Source organism: Mizuhopecten yessoensis, unplaced genomic scaffold (assembly GCF_002113885.1).
Source record: "Mizuhopecten yessoensis strain PY_sf001 unplaced genomic scaffold, ASM211388v2 scaffold11091, whole genome shotgun sequence".
Lineage (NCBI taxonomy): Eukaryota > Metazoa > Mollusca > Bivalvia > Pectinida > Pectinidae > Mizuhopecten > Mizuhopecten yessoensis.
The window spans coordinates 8394-21662 of NW_018408875.1; the positions used below are offsets into that span (position 1 = coordinate 8394).

At 36.1% G+C, this 13269-nt stretch overlaps 1 pseudogene; it reads left to right on the forward strand.

Annotated features, from left to right (window-relative positions):
* The first annotated feature begins 8880 nt into the window (after positions 1–8880).
* Positions 8881–10436, forward strand: LOC110465596 (annotated as a pseudogene).
* Positions 10437–13269: the final 2833 nt, after the last annotated feature.

Here is a 13269-nt window from a genome sequence, read left to right on the forward strand (position 1 = left end):
GTAATGATTTTAGTCTCAATAAAGTGGTAATAGAGAGGATATGTCATCCCGACCCATCCCAACTGCCCCTGCCTGATTCTGTTTTATCTGTATGTACATTTTTTTCTTTAATAAATAAATACGTTCCTTTAACTTAGTTGGCTATCACAATTATATCCTATATTTTCCATCCGTTCAATTATTTATTGTCAAGAGTTGGGCCATTAAAGTAGCGGATCAGAGTTCGTTCTACTTTTATGGTCGCAATTGAAATAAAATACCTCATTTTCTGTTTTTGAATATAATAAAAATATGTGAGTGACAAAACATTGAGGTTATTATCGTCGCAGCTATAAATTATTGTCGACACTGAAGCGGACAACGTTTATGTGCTGAGTCATGATGATATGCTGTCACCATGCCAACAACGAAACATAGACGCTTTCGATTATGTGTATTGATCTTAGATGCTGCTTTGTATCTAATCAATACCATTGGTTAATTGATACGCGGTGTGTTCTGGTGATGTAACAACGAAACCCCGATTCAAAACAGTTTCACGCATGTCAGTGAACAAATAGGGCTTTCATAAAACTCCACATTTACTCAAAGCAAAGTCGATCCACTCCTTCAAATAAACGGAAATCGAGTAACTGGGACAAGTATACCATGAAATATCGTCTCACTGCGAATAAGGAGATTTTCTCAGAAGACCGAACACCTCGTTTAAATCTTACGATTTAAATGTATATGTCCAGTCAAGTAAATGGCATATACACAATGGCGATTGATTGAAGAACAAAACAAATTACTGCCGTCCTCTCATGGTTTCATGCGGATACTTTATGTGTTCGGCCTTGTAGATTACCCCCACGTGAAGGTCTGGTTACCTAGGTGTGTATGGGTAATGTTCATACAAGCAGATTGGCTTATTACTGGAGAATGCCTGTACATGTGCTTTAAAACAGACACTTCCAGAATCATAACTGCATTCACGTTGACAAGATCTTGCCTGGGACTGCAGAATAGCATTATCAGTTCGTCACTGGTGTAACCAACAATGAACAACATACCTGGCCACAGCTTCACGGTAAGGGACAGTCATCAACCACACAGTCCGTACAAGTGTCAAAGCACATCAACGTCTGATTCCTGTCATGTCTTCTTTATCAATGTTTATATTATGTCTTATTTCAGTAAAATGTCTTATCCACGTCTTATTTTTTTCAGTCTTGTTCTCACCTATAATATCTGTTTCAAGTATGTGTTAAATAATTTGTTCCTGTATGTAGCCTTATGTCTGTCTTATTTAAGTCTCATCTTGCCTTATTTTAGTCTTGTCCTGCCTTATCTTAGTGTAACCTTGCCTTATCTTAGTGCAACCTTGCCTTATCTTAGTGTAACTTTGCCTTATCTTAGTCTCATCCTGTCTTATCTTAGTTTCGTCCTGTCTTATCTTATTGTAACCTTGCCTTATCTTGGTGTAACCTTGCCTTATCTTAGTGTAACCTTGCCTTATCTTAGTCTCATCCTGTCTTATCTTAGTTTCGTCCTGTCTTATCTTAGTGTAACCTTGTTCTTATGCTGGTACCAGTCAGGTCACACATATCAACCTCTTGTCCGCGCAACATTTCGTTCAAGTATAAATAGACATAGCTTTATTTAAAATAACTATAGTGACAGTCTAGACTGGATCTTTATTGATTGCCTTTCCGACTAATGCAGTCTGTGTAATAATCTCTACCAAGTCTGTAAAGCTTTAGCTATTTCAACGTAAACATGCAGAAGTGTATGCAAATGGTTTACTTCTATACTCTTTGTTTGGAGGATAGTGAACCCGATATTGCAACAGTAAATTAAACACTGGTAGTAAAGCACGCGTTCAAGCTTTTGTTTGTTTGTTTGTTTGTTTGATTTTGTTTAACGTCCTATTAACAGCTAAGGTCATTTAAGGACGGCCTCCCCTGTGTGCAAGATGCATGCGTGTAGTGTATGCGTGTGTATTTTGGGAGGCTGCGATATGTTCGTGTTTATCTCCTTGTGATAGCGCGGAACTGATGCCGACTTTATAGTGCTACCTCACTGAAACATACTGCCGAAGACACCCAGCAGGACGCCTCACCCGGTCACATTATACTGACAACGGGCGAACCAGTCGTCCCACTCCTAATTTGCTGAGCGTTAAGCAGGAGTAGAAACTACCATTGTTAAAGACTTTGGTATGTCTCGGCCAGGGGACAGAACCCAAAGCCACAACAAATAATGTTCTATAGCGGGTCACTCTAGCATGAATACTTTACATAGATATAACACTTTGAAACTTTTTGTCGGTAACAAATGTGTTGTTATATGTCAAACACGAATTTGTAGGATGTAGAGTAATTAAATTACGGATATAGATTATTTTATATAAAAAAAAAATAAAAAAAAAATGCATTTCCATTTCTTTAACGATACAATGTAACGCGTTGCACTAAATAATGTAAAACAAGAACGTCGCAAGTGACAACGACAACAATCACTTAAACTGTAATACAGTGCTTCAATTGGATGAATATGATGTTGGTGATTATGTTATTAGAACAAGTAATGTAATAGCTCAATCCATTATCAGCGTACTTCTAAGTCATAACTTACCTTTACCATAAATTTTTAAAAAATCAAATATATGTATATTTGTTAAGTACTTATTACCATGCAACGAGTTAACTGGAAAAAATATTGCTAAAGTCATTTATATTACACAAACAACATATTCTATATCAATATTTTTAGACATTAAATGTTATATACTCATTATAATGTACTTTCGATTCAAACTTAACACAGTTTTTAAGTATGAGTCATTTCACTGAATGACCTATATACGTTACAATCACATTTAGATTAATTTTGAAAAAATGTATGAGATTTCTTTTGATTTTTTTAATATCTTAATAGTACGGCCAGTACCAGCTACAATCCCATGTAACAACCAAACCTTAGGTTAAATAGGTAAATTTCATATAACAACATGAACAAACCTTAAGTGGCACAAATAAATAACACATAACTACCAACCCATAGATGACTTAAGTCAGCAATGTATACGTAGGTTAACACACCCGAGATAAATTTAAATAACAACGTGTTCTCCCCTTCTTTCATGACAAGAAGTAAAATAAATGTCGAAATTAAAGAACAGAATAACAACACTGCTCATTATCGTTAATGAAGCGCAAATAAAGAAAACTATAGGGGTGTAGCAGCAATGTCGGCCGTAGTGTTTTTTTAATCTATGGAAATGTGATAGTATCATTATTGTTGTATTAAAGTGTCACATGCTAAATCGTATATCTACTACTAAATATCAATAATATCAATAAAAATTGGCTATGAATCCTTTAAATAACAGATTGAAATTAATGTTACAAAAACAATTTCTTTAACAATGCTTTTTGTGGATTTTCTAAACTAGATATATAGTAAAGAATGTCATTCAAAATTTGATTTCTGTTCAGTATTTTAACAGTTAATAAATGGCATAATAGGTTCAGCAGGAATAATTGCATTCTCATATCCGAATAAAGACCATATAAATAGGGAAAGGACCTACGTCTTCTCTACAATTCTTGTCCGAAAATGTACACCATATTTGTTAAAAAGCTTTTTTGGACAAGAAAGAAGAACTTTATTAGATTTAAAGGGCAATTGTAATTAATAATGAACTTCAACTTTGTATTATACAATTGTTTATTTTTTGAGTCCAGTGGAGAGGAGCTCTATCAGCTTCTGTATTGGAAACTCACTTTAACTTTAATACCAACCCATTTTCTTTATAGTATTTCAAATTGCCACTTCGAAATTTATCTAAATCTTGCCTATGTCTACATTCCATTATACACAATGCATATTGTTTGGTTTTGTTGCTTGTCTTTGTACTGTCTATATATAGTTCGCAACTTCAAGAAGATGGTGTTCTCATGTAGGAGGGTTTCCATGCATCTTTCGCTGTTAGTCATCATTTGAAAGCGTCAGACAATATAACATTTTTTGTTATATAAGAAATAGTAATTGACTTGGTGACTGAGACATGTATTGCACCACAAGTCCTCACTTTCTTTTTGCTTTGTGTCTGGAATGTCTCTCAATATTGACAAATATATTCAAGTTTGGGGTAACAGTGTATACATTAAATAATGTAATATAAAAGTATTTTACACGGATGGGAAGATATAGCTTTTTTTCTTTGCAAATAAAGAATTAGACAGCAACAAAACCTACTTCACATATTCCACGAAACGCAAACCTCCATTTGTATTTTCTGTAAAACACAAAACACACTTCATATTTTCCGCGAACGCACACCCAACTTCATATTTTCCACGAACGCATACCCACCTTTACATTTTCGGTAAACACACAAAACCAGCTTCATATTTTCCACGTAGTGAACGACTACTTCTACGAAATGCTCATTTAAGAATGTTCACATACAGAACAAAGTATTGGTAACACATGGAATAAAGCACTGGTATACATGATTACACCTATACACGAAATCCTTTTATAATAAATCGCAATTATCAAATAGTCACAAATCAAGAAACACAGGAAATACACTTGAATTTATATTGATTTGGTTTGGCAAGTTATTGTCGTGGTATACAAAATAATTTGGAGTGACCAGTGGGAACACTGAATCACCCAAAAAACTTTATAGCAAACTTGAAAATTGAGGTGTGTCAATTTACCTCTGAGCTGAGCTAGAAAAAGGTGATCGCGAATTTATGCCACATGCTAGGCATACAAACCAGACATAGAACAGTCTCTTGACACTATTTCCGCAAGCTTGACCGAAGGAATCAGCTCAAGTCCAATACCACGACGATCAGTGTTCAAAACAGCAACTGTAATTAGAAATAAAACTGGCGCCAGAAAAGTACCTGAATTGGGAAGGGAGGGTGGGTAGCCTCAAAATATTTGTCGTCCTCGCTTTCTTCAAACAGTGATTAAAAGGAAGTACCACAGTGGTGTCTAATTTGAAATAAAATTAACGGAAGACGGACCGCAATGTCCGGATTAGCGTTTTTATATACGACAGTTATAAAACATGCAAAATTATAACAGGCTTGAATTTTTGACGTTAAGATGAATTGTTTGAAAATGAAATTTTAAAACTTATAAAATATGTTTAAACTAAACCTATCAGATATACTATACAAATGTTTTGCCATTATTCACAATTGCGTTCTCCTATCAATTAAAGGGCTTCATTCTCCATACTGTGCATTGTGGTCAAGACAAGTATAATTAAACATATGTCTCGCTATGCTCTATCGCCTTCAAACCACCAATGTGGGTACATTGAAGTAATTGACCATGAAGACAACAGACAATACATGAAAAGGCATTGACATTTAAAGGGACATCACGGTGAAGAGTATATTTTGTTTGTCTTTTTTTCAAATATTTTATAAACATATCAAGTGAGTCTCCATATGGAAAATAACGATCGGATTTGGCTGATATATATTCATAACTAGAATTATGTCAGTGTGACATTAAAGCCGCTCACCACTTTAAATTTAAAGGCTTTAGTAAGACGTGGAGCATCAATATCTTCTATAATACCTCAGATATGTGTTCTGTATTTCGCTAATTGAAAATCAGGTCATGTGATGATGTTGCCTGTGGGATTTCCAAAATCAATCTCCTCTTAAATGATGCCTTAAAAACATTTCTCCCTCTGCTCTTTTTTCATCCTCTTTAAGTGTGACGCATTGTTGTAATTTTCATTAATTAGCATCCTCCAATGATGTGACATGAGCATTTATGTGGAGAATGGCAATCGGTGAATGGATAATAAAGAATAGGTGCATTTTGTGATTGTGAAATGAAGAATTAACAGTATGGGGGAAAATGCATGGAGGAAAGAGACATTGTACTCCTTTTATTATTATATATTTTTTATTCATATTAATGATTATTATTAATATATGTAGTGACTTTATTTACTGTCATTGAATATACAAAATCTCACAAATGTTCTTGGAATATATTTGAATTATATTTCTCAAAGCGACTTTACCAACGTAAGAGTTATTTCCCTAACACCGGATTGGATAATATTTTGACACGGCGCGAATTCTTGTCAGACAGAAGCGGCAGTTGTATCATGTTCTTAAATTGTTACACTTTCATACATAAATACACCAGAAATAGCATACTGTGTTACATAAATGTTTGATAACCATACACAGTTCACATATCGTCTCGTCTCAGAGCTATTCCCGTTACCAACCTAAGCACGATATGTCATATTACGTTCCCATTTGAAACATCAAAATAGAGGTTATACTTCACCACTAATACGGTTTATAAGTATATATATTTACTTCTTCCTTCTACAGACAGCGTCAATGCTTGACAGTCTTCACATGTGCTTTCTCGAATCATATGTGTTTCACACGCGTAACACTCCTCAGACCTCAATCCGAGTTGCTAAAACGCTCAAACCTAGTGCACGAATTTCACCACCACAACACTCGCAGAATGCACCGGAGATAAACATTTTGTTTCAGCAATTATTTGAAGAATGGATTATTACTTGGAGAAGGGTATCAGAAGACTTTATGTAACCCACAGGTGAGTGTCAGAGATTCTACTTTCTATTTACGATAACGAAACTATATAGCGGAAGCATGCAAGACTGAATTATGCGCACGCACCCGAACGGAAGTGGGCCCGTCATTTCGTTCTCTGGACAGAATTAATAAGCCGCTCGGTTCTCGCCAAGAGCGGCTAAAAAATTAACGATTTCAAGATAATTATCGAGATTTCAACCTGTCTGACAAACGTTTTATCAAGGATTTCCCTGCTACAATGCATGCGCATAGCACGCCATTTCATTGCAAACAAAATTACTAGCCATGGAAGGTGTTGGTGAGTGAAAACCGTTACGGCGCCAGCTACGAAGCGAAATTTTGCCAAATGGTAAAAAGATAGCGCAAGGATTATGTTACGGAATCATTATTGCAGGTGGGAAGTATTCAAAGGAGGAAATAACTGCCCTAGCAATAAGTACGATGCATGTATTCTTCCGGATAGCTGGTTAAAGCTGAAATGGAATCGACAGAAATGCAGTTTATGTTATGAAAACATATTTAAAACTATTAACCTTGCATGTATCGGAGAGAGTTTACCTTGTGTTTATATATACAGTAGTTTATGCGAAAGGAAGCGATACGTGACTGGTTAGTTTGATTTTGCTATGAGGCCCTTCAAGGTATAACTGTTGTGATGGCCACGGCGTATTCTGTTCTCTCCCCTGTCGGTATTTGGGGTCAAATGAGATAGTGCGCTATTAGTTTTACATAATTTATACTATTCCCGGTTTCAGTAAAATGGTATGATTTAATTATATTGCTGAAGTAAACGATTTTTTGCATTTACATGCAAGATTTGAATAGTCAAAATGACGGTTCAGGATGAATAACTTCGGAAGGAGAACTTACTTTTAATAAATAGGATTGCATTACAAAAATGCTTTTTAATTCGTAATATTTCATAAGTTCATGTTTTCACACGATGTTGACTTAGAAGGTCAGTCAGCAATTGTTTTTTTAAACTATTAATTTTCGACTTCAGATAGAATCGGAATACGCATTGAAAACGGGGGAAATGTCATTTGTTACCGTTGTAAAATTGACGCGTGCTGCCGATAACTACGGCTTCTGTTTCGGACAAAAAGAACTGATTTAAGAAAAGTTGTCTCAACATAAAAAGGGCCCATTTACAAGCATGCTTAAATCTATGTAAAGTATTAAAATCATACGTATCAAGTATCTCAACACGTTTCATATTTGACACATATTCTACATATACACGTAGTGGTTTTGTCAGAAATGTTTATTGTGTGTGATGGCTAATATGACTAAGTGTAAGCGTATGATGACAGTAAAAGTGGAAAAGAGAGTATACATGAATATATATAATGCATGGTCTAGAAAAACAGTGGCCAAAGGCATTGAGTTGTACAATGTAATAAAAAGAATCACAAACATTTCTCTTTTTTATACTTTTCAATGCATATATACGCTTTATTAAAACATTTGAAAAGGGATATTCGTCTCGTGAATATTCCTTTTTACGGAAAGGTTTGTCCCATGGTTGAGAGAAGGTTTTAGCCCCGTACCCATTTGTGCAGGTCACATTCCGGTAATAGATATTTCCTGTTGTCAATAATGCCGAGACTACAACAAATATGTAATCAGTTTTCGGTAGTCACCTAGTCATACTGTTAACACGTTAGTGGACTGTTATTATGTCCCTATTTCCCCTACTTTATGATCACAAAGTTGACAATATAACTGATTACCTAAAATCTAGAGATAGTAATTCACCATACTCAATGCAATGGCAGTAGGATACAGCTTCAATTTAATGCCTGTAAATAGAAAAATAATACATCAAATATTCACTCCCGAGACATTAACTGTTTTGTCAGTGGGTTTTAAAATATTAAATCAGCACGAAATCAATTACACGAGGCGAGCGGTTTAACATCCAAACATCCACATGGGAACGTGTACACAAATCACTAGAGCATGCCTTCTACACAGAAAATGTTTTGGTCGTTTGCTATTAAATTGCAAATACATCCTCATCTAATAACCAATATGGTATTAGCTTTTGTATATATGTGTGATCAATAATGACTAGACATCAATGCATTTAGTCGAAGAATATTTTAAAATGTATTTTTCTCCCTAGTCCATAGTGCATACAGCTTTGGTTCTGGTGTTACACTAGAGTAAGCAGACTATCAGATGGATGAATTATTCATGAGACAGACGTTAAACATCCCGCATTGCTAACAAATAAGTATTGGTTCCACGCCACTAGGCTATCGCCTATCTGTCGGGTGGTAATGATTCGTTATTACCACACTCCTGGGTTCTGCTGTTGTAGATAAAGACACAATTGTTCACTGATACTGTTGGCTGTTTGTATAAACAAGAGATAAGAAATAACTTGCTACAAAAACTCTTGGTTCTGTTTCCAAGAGTCAGAAACAACTTCTTAAATAGCATCTCGGTGATAATGGTGACAGTTTGACAGTTTTGTGCCAGCTGATACTGGATTTGTTACACTGGAGTATGGCACTGAACGTGTACGATACCGGAAATAAAGCCGACAATGTGAGCCGACAGGAGGTGTTGTCATGGGTGAATGATAAACTCGAGGGAACGTACAAACGGATCGAGGACATGTGCACTGGAGCCGCTTACTGTCAGCTCTTGGACATTCTGTACCCTGGGGTGGTTAATCTAAAGCGCGTGCTATTCTCTACCAAGCTAGAACACGAGTACATAAGAAACTTTAAGCTAGTGCAGAATGCTTTTACGAACCTTGGTATCAACAAGGATATCCCAGTTGAGCGTCTTGTGAAGGGTAGATTTCAAGACAATTATGAGTTTCTTGTATGGTTTAAAAAGTTCTTCGACGCAAATGACGATAATCGCATATACAACGCCGTGGAGGCACGGTTTGGACTCTCCCTCGGCTCCGATAACAGCCGATCTAGTATCGACAGCTTCGTAAGGGAGATCAAGTCACAAAATCGAAGATCACGCCAGGGCAGAAATTCCGAGCACAGTCAGACCTCACGAATCATACCACACTTCGAAAGTCCTAAAAGACATCCTAAACCTGTGGAGTCTGAGATTGACAGTATGCCGACTTCTGCGAATATGGTGAATGTCCACAATAAAGTTGGACAAAGTCACGTGTCAACAGCCTCTTCCGGTAGTGTAAGACTCCCTATCTCGGCTAGCAGTACCCGCTCCAACTCGCTTATCAAACCTCCTAGTGCCGCAATCAGCGACGGATTATCTGGTTTAATTCGCTCAAGAAAAGACAGCTCAAAATTTGGCCATGTGTCGTGCTCCACGAGAGAGCAGAGGCAGCGAAAGGAAATGGAAGACTTGGTGATGATTGGTCTCCGACTGGAGGAGTTATACTTGACGGTCAAATCTATGGAGCAAGAGAGGGACTTTTACTACGGCAAACTCCTGAATATCGAGAGTTGGTGCTCACAACAAGAGAACAGTGGTCCGCTGGAGACTCTCAAAGCCATCCTTTACTCGGAGGTTTGGTTTCAGCCTTCCGAGGGGAAAGACGAGTCTGTGGTGACGGAAGATGTGCAAGACGGACGTTAAAATAGTGAAATCGTTGATTATCTCAAACATCCGTGAAAAATGAAGATAGCAAAACCCTGGATCAAAGTAAAGCTATAACTGTCTTATGGGAGAATGTATGTTCTTGTTTCTGATGCATGAACCATTATTATTACAGAATGTCGTATATTGAAGGTAAATGGTACCACTGTTTAAGTAATAGTCGCGTTTAGTTTCGGAATTATTTTAGTAGTTACCTTCTGTATATAAGACAGAGCAACCAAAATGTAACGCAGAGTTATGTCCTTTGCTATGATACTTTGCATTTCCAAATCCCTTCATTGTAGCATTTCAGTATAAGACCGGCATTATGTAAGCTCCGAGTTCGACCTCCTGTAAAACTGTTTTCATTTTTGTCATTAAATAGTCCAATACTCGAACAATTGTAAATAGTAATTGCGCAAAATACACGGCTATTTGTGATATAAATCGAATACTTCAGCAGAAAAGGACTTAAAAAATCATAATAGCGCTAATATAAATAATAAATTTAATTTTGTATAATTCACCGTAAACACTTCATATGCCGTCACCAAATAAATTCACTTTCAAATCATCACTAGTAACAGCAGTGTTCTTTTTATAAGAATTGTAGTATCTGAACAAAGGTTGTATACTATTTAGAAATTTGGTTTCAAATGTTATATTAATTACAACATTTTTATGAATGAGTTAGTTACATTAGTATCAGGTGCCGGGAGGATATTAGGAAAACATACTAATGTTTATCCACCAATCGGATATTAAGATATATCGATTTTTCTTACGCTTGGACGCTTCGAATATGATCTAGCCTGATATACAAATGTTACGGCTATCTACATTGTGATATGTTTCCCACCTGTCTGTAACCAGGTCATCCGTGACACAAATATTGACGTTTACTACAATGTGTACATACACACATATAATATGAAATACATAAGGCGTAAATACCGATTTTCTGAATGGTTGAATTTGTTAATACAATAGTGATTTATTCATATACAGTAGCTTTCATGAAGGTATTTAGGACACTAAAGGTGTTATAGGTCTGAGTAAGTGAGAGTCGCTATTAATTAGGTCTGAGTAAGTTAGTGTCACTATTGATTAAGTCTAAGTAAGTTAGAGTCACTATTGATTAGGTCTGAGTAAGTTAGAGTCACTATTGATTAGGTCTGAGTAAGTTAGAGTCACTATTGATTAGGTCTGAGTAAGTTAGAGTCACTATTGATTAGGTCTGAGTAAGTTAGAGTCACTATTGATTAGGTCTGAGTAAGTTAGAGTCACTATTGATTAGGTCTGAGTAAGTTAGAGTCACTATTGATTAGGTCTGAGTAAGTTAGAGTCACTATTGATTAGGTCTGAGTATGTTAGAGTCACTATTGATTAGGTCTGAGTAAGTTAGAGTCACTATTGATTAGGTCTCAGTAAGTTAGAGTCACTATTGATTAGGTCTGAGTATGTTAGAGTCACTATTGATTAGGTCTCAGTAAGTTAGAGTCACTATTGATTAGGTCTGAGTATGTTAGAGTCACTATTGATTAGGTCTGAGTATGTTAGAGTCACTATTGATTAGGTCTGAGTAAGTTAGTCACTATTGATTAGGTCTGAGTAAGTTAGAGTCACTATTGATTAAGTCTAAGTAAGTTAGAGTCACTATTGATTAAGTCTGAGTAAGTTGAGTCACTATTGATTAGGTCTGAGTGAGAGTCACTATTGATTAGGTCTGAGTAAGTGTAAGTCACTATTGATAAGATCTTAGTAAGTTAGTGTCACTATTGATTAGGTCTGAGTAAGTTGAGTCACTATTGATTAGATCCGAGTAAGTGAGAGACACTATTGATGAGGTCTGAGTAAGTGAGAGACACTATTGATTAGGTCTGAGTAAGTTAGAGTCACTATTGATTAAGTCTAAGTAAGTTAGAGTCACTATTGATTAAGTCTGAGTAAGTTGAGTCACTATTGATTAGGTCCGAGTAAGTTAGAGTCACTATTGATTAGGTCCGAGTACGTTAGTGTCACTATTGATTAGGTCTGAGTAAGTGAGAGTCACTATTGATTAGGTCTGAGTAAGTTAGTGTCACTATTGATTAGGTCCGAGTAAGTTAGAGTCACTATTGATTAGGTCCGAGTAAGTTAGAGTCACTATTGATTAGGTCTGAGTAAGTTAGTCACTATTGATTAGGTCTGAGTAAGTTAGAGTCACTATTGATTAAGGCCTGAGTGAGAGTCACTATTGATTAGGTATGAGTAAGTTAGAGTCACTATTGACTAGGTCTGAGTAAGTTAGAATCACTATTGATTAGGTCTGATTAAGTTAGAGTCAGTAATGATTAGGTCTGAGTGAGTGAGAGTCACTATTGATTAGGTATGAGTAAGTTAGAGTCACTATTGATGAGGTCTGAGTAAGTTAGAGGCACTATTGATTAGGTCCGAGCAAGTTAGAGTCACTATTGACTAGGTCTGAGTAAGTTAGAGGCACTATTGATTAGGTCCGAGTAAGTTAGAGTCACTATTGATTAGGTCCGAGCAAGTTAGAGTCACTATTGACTAGGTCTGAGTAAGTTAGAGGCACTATTGATTAGGTCCGAGTTCGTTAGTGTCACTATTGATTAGATCTTAGTAAGTTATTGTCACTATTGATCAGGTCTGAGTAAGTTAGAGTCACTATTGATTAAGGCCTGAGTGAGAGTCACTATTGATTAGGTCGGAGTAAGTTAGTGTCACTATTGATCAGGTCTGAGTAAGTTAGAGTCACTATTGATTAGGTATGAGTAAGTTAGAGTCACTATTGATTAGGTCGGAGTAAGTTAGAGTCACTATTGATTAGGTCCGAGTACGTTAGTGTCACTATTGATTAGGTCCGAGTAAGTTAGTGTCACTATTGATTAGGTCTGAGTAAGTTAGAGTCACTATTGATTAGGTCTGAGTAAGTTAGAGTCACTATTGATTAAGTCTAAGTAAGTTAGAGTCACTATTGATTAGGTCTGAGTAAGTTAGAGTCACTATTGATTAGGTCTGAGTAAGTTGAGTCACTATTGATTAGGTCTGAGTAAGTTAGAGTCACTATTGATTAGGTCTGAGTAAG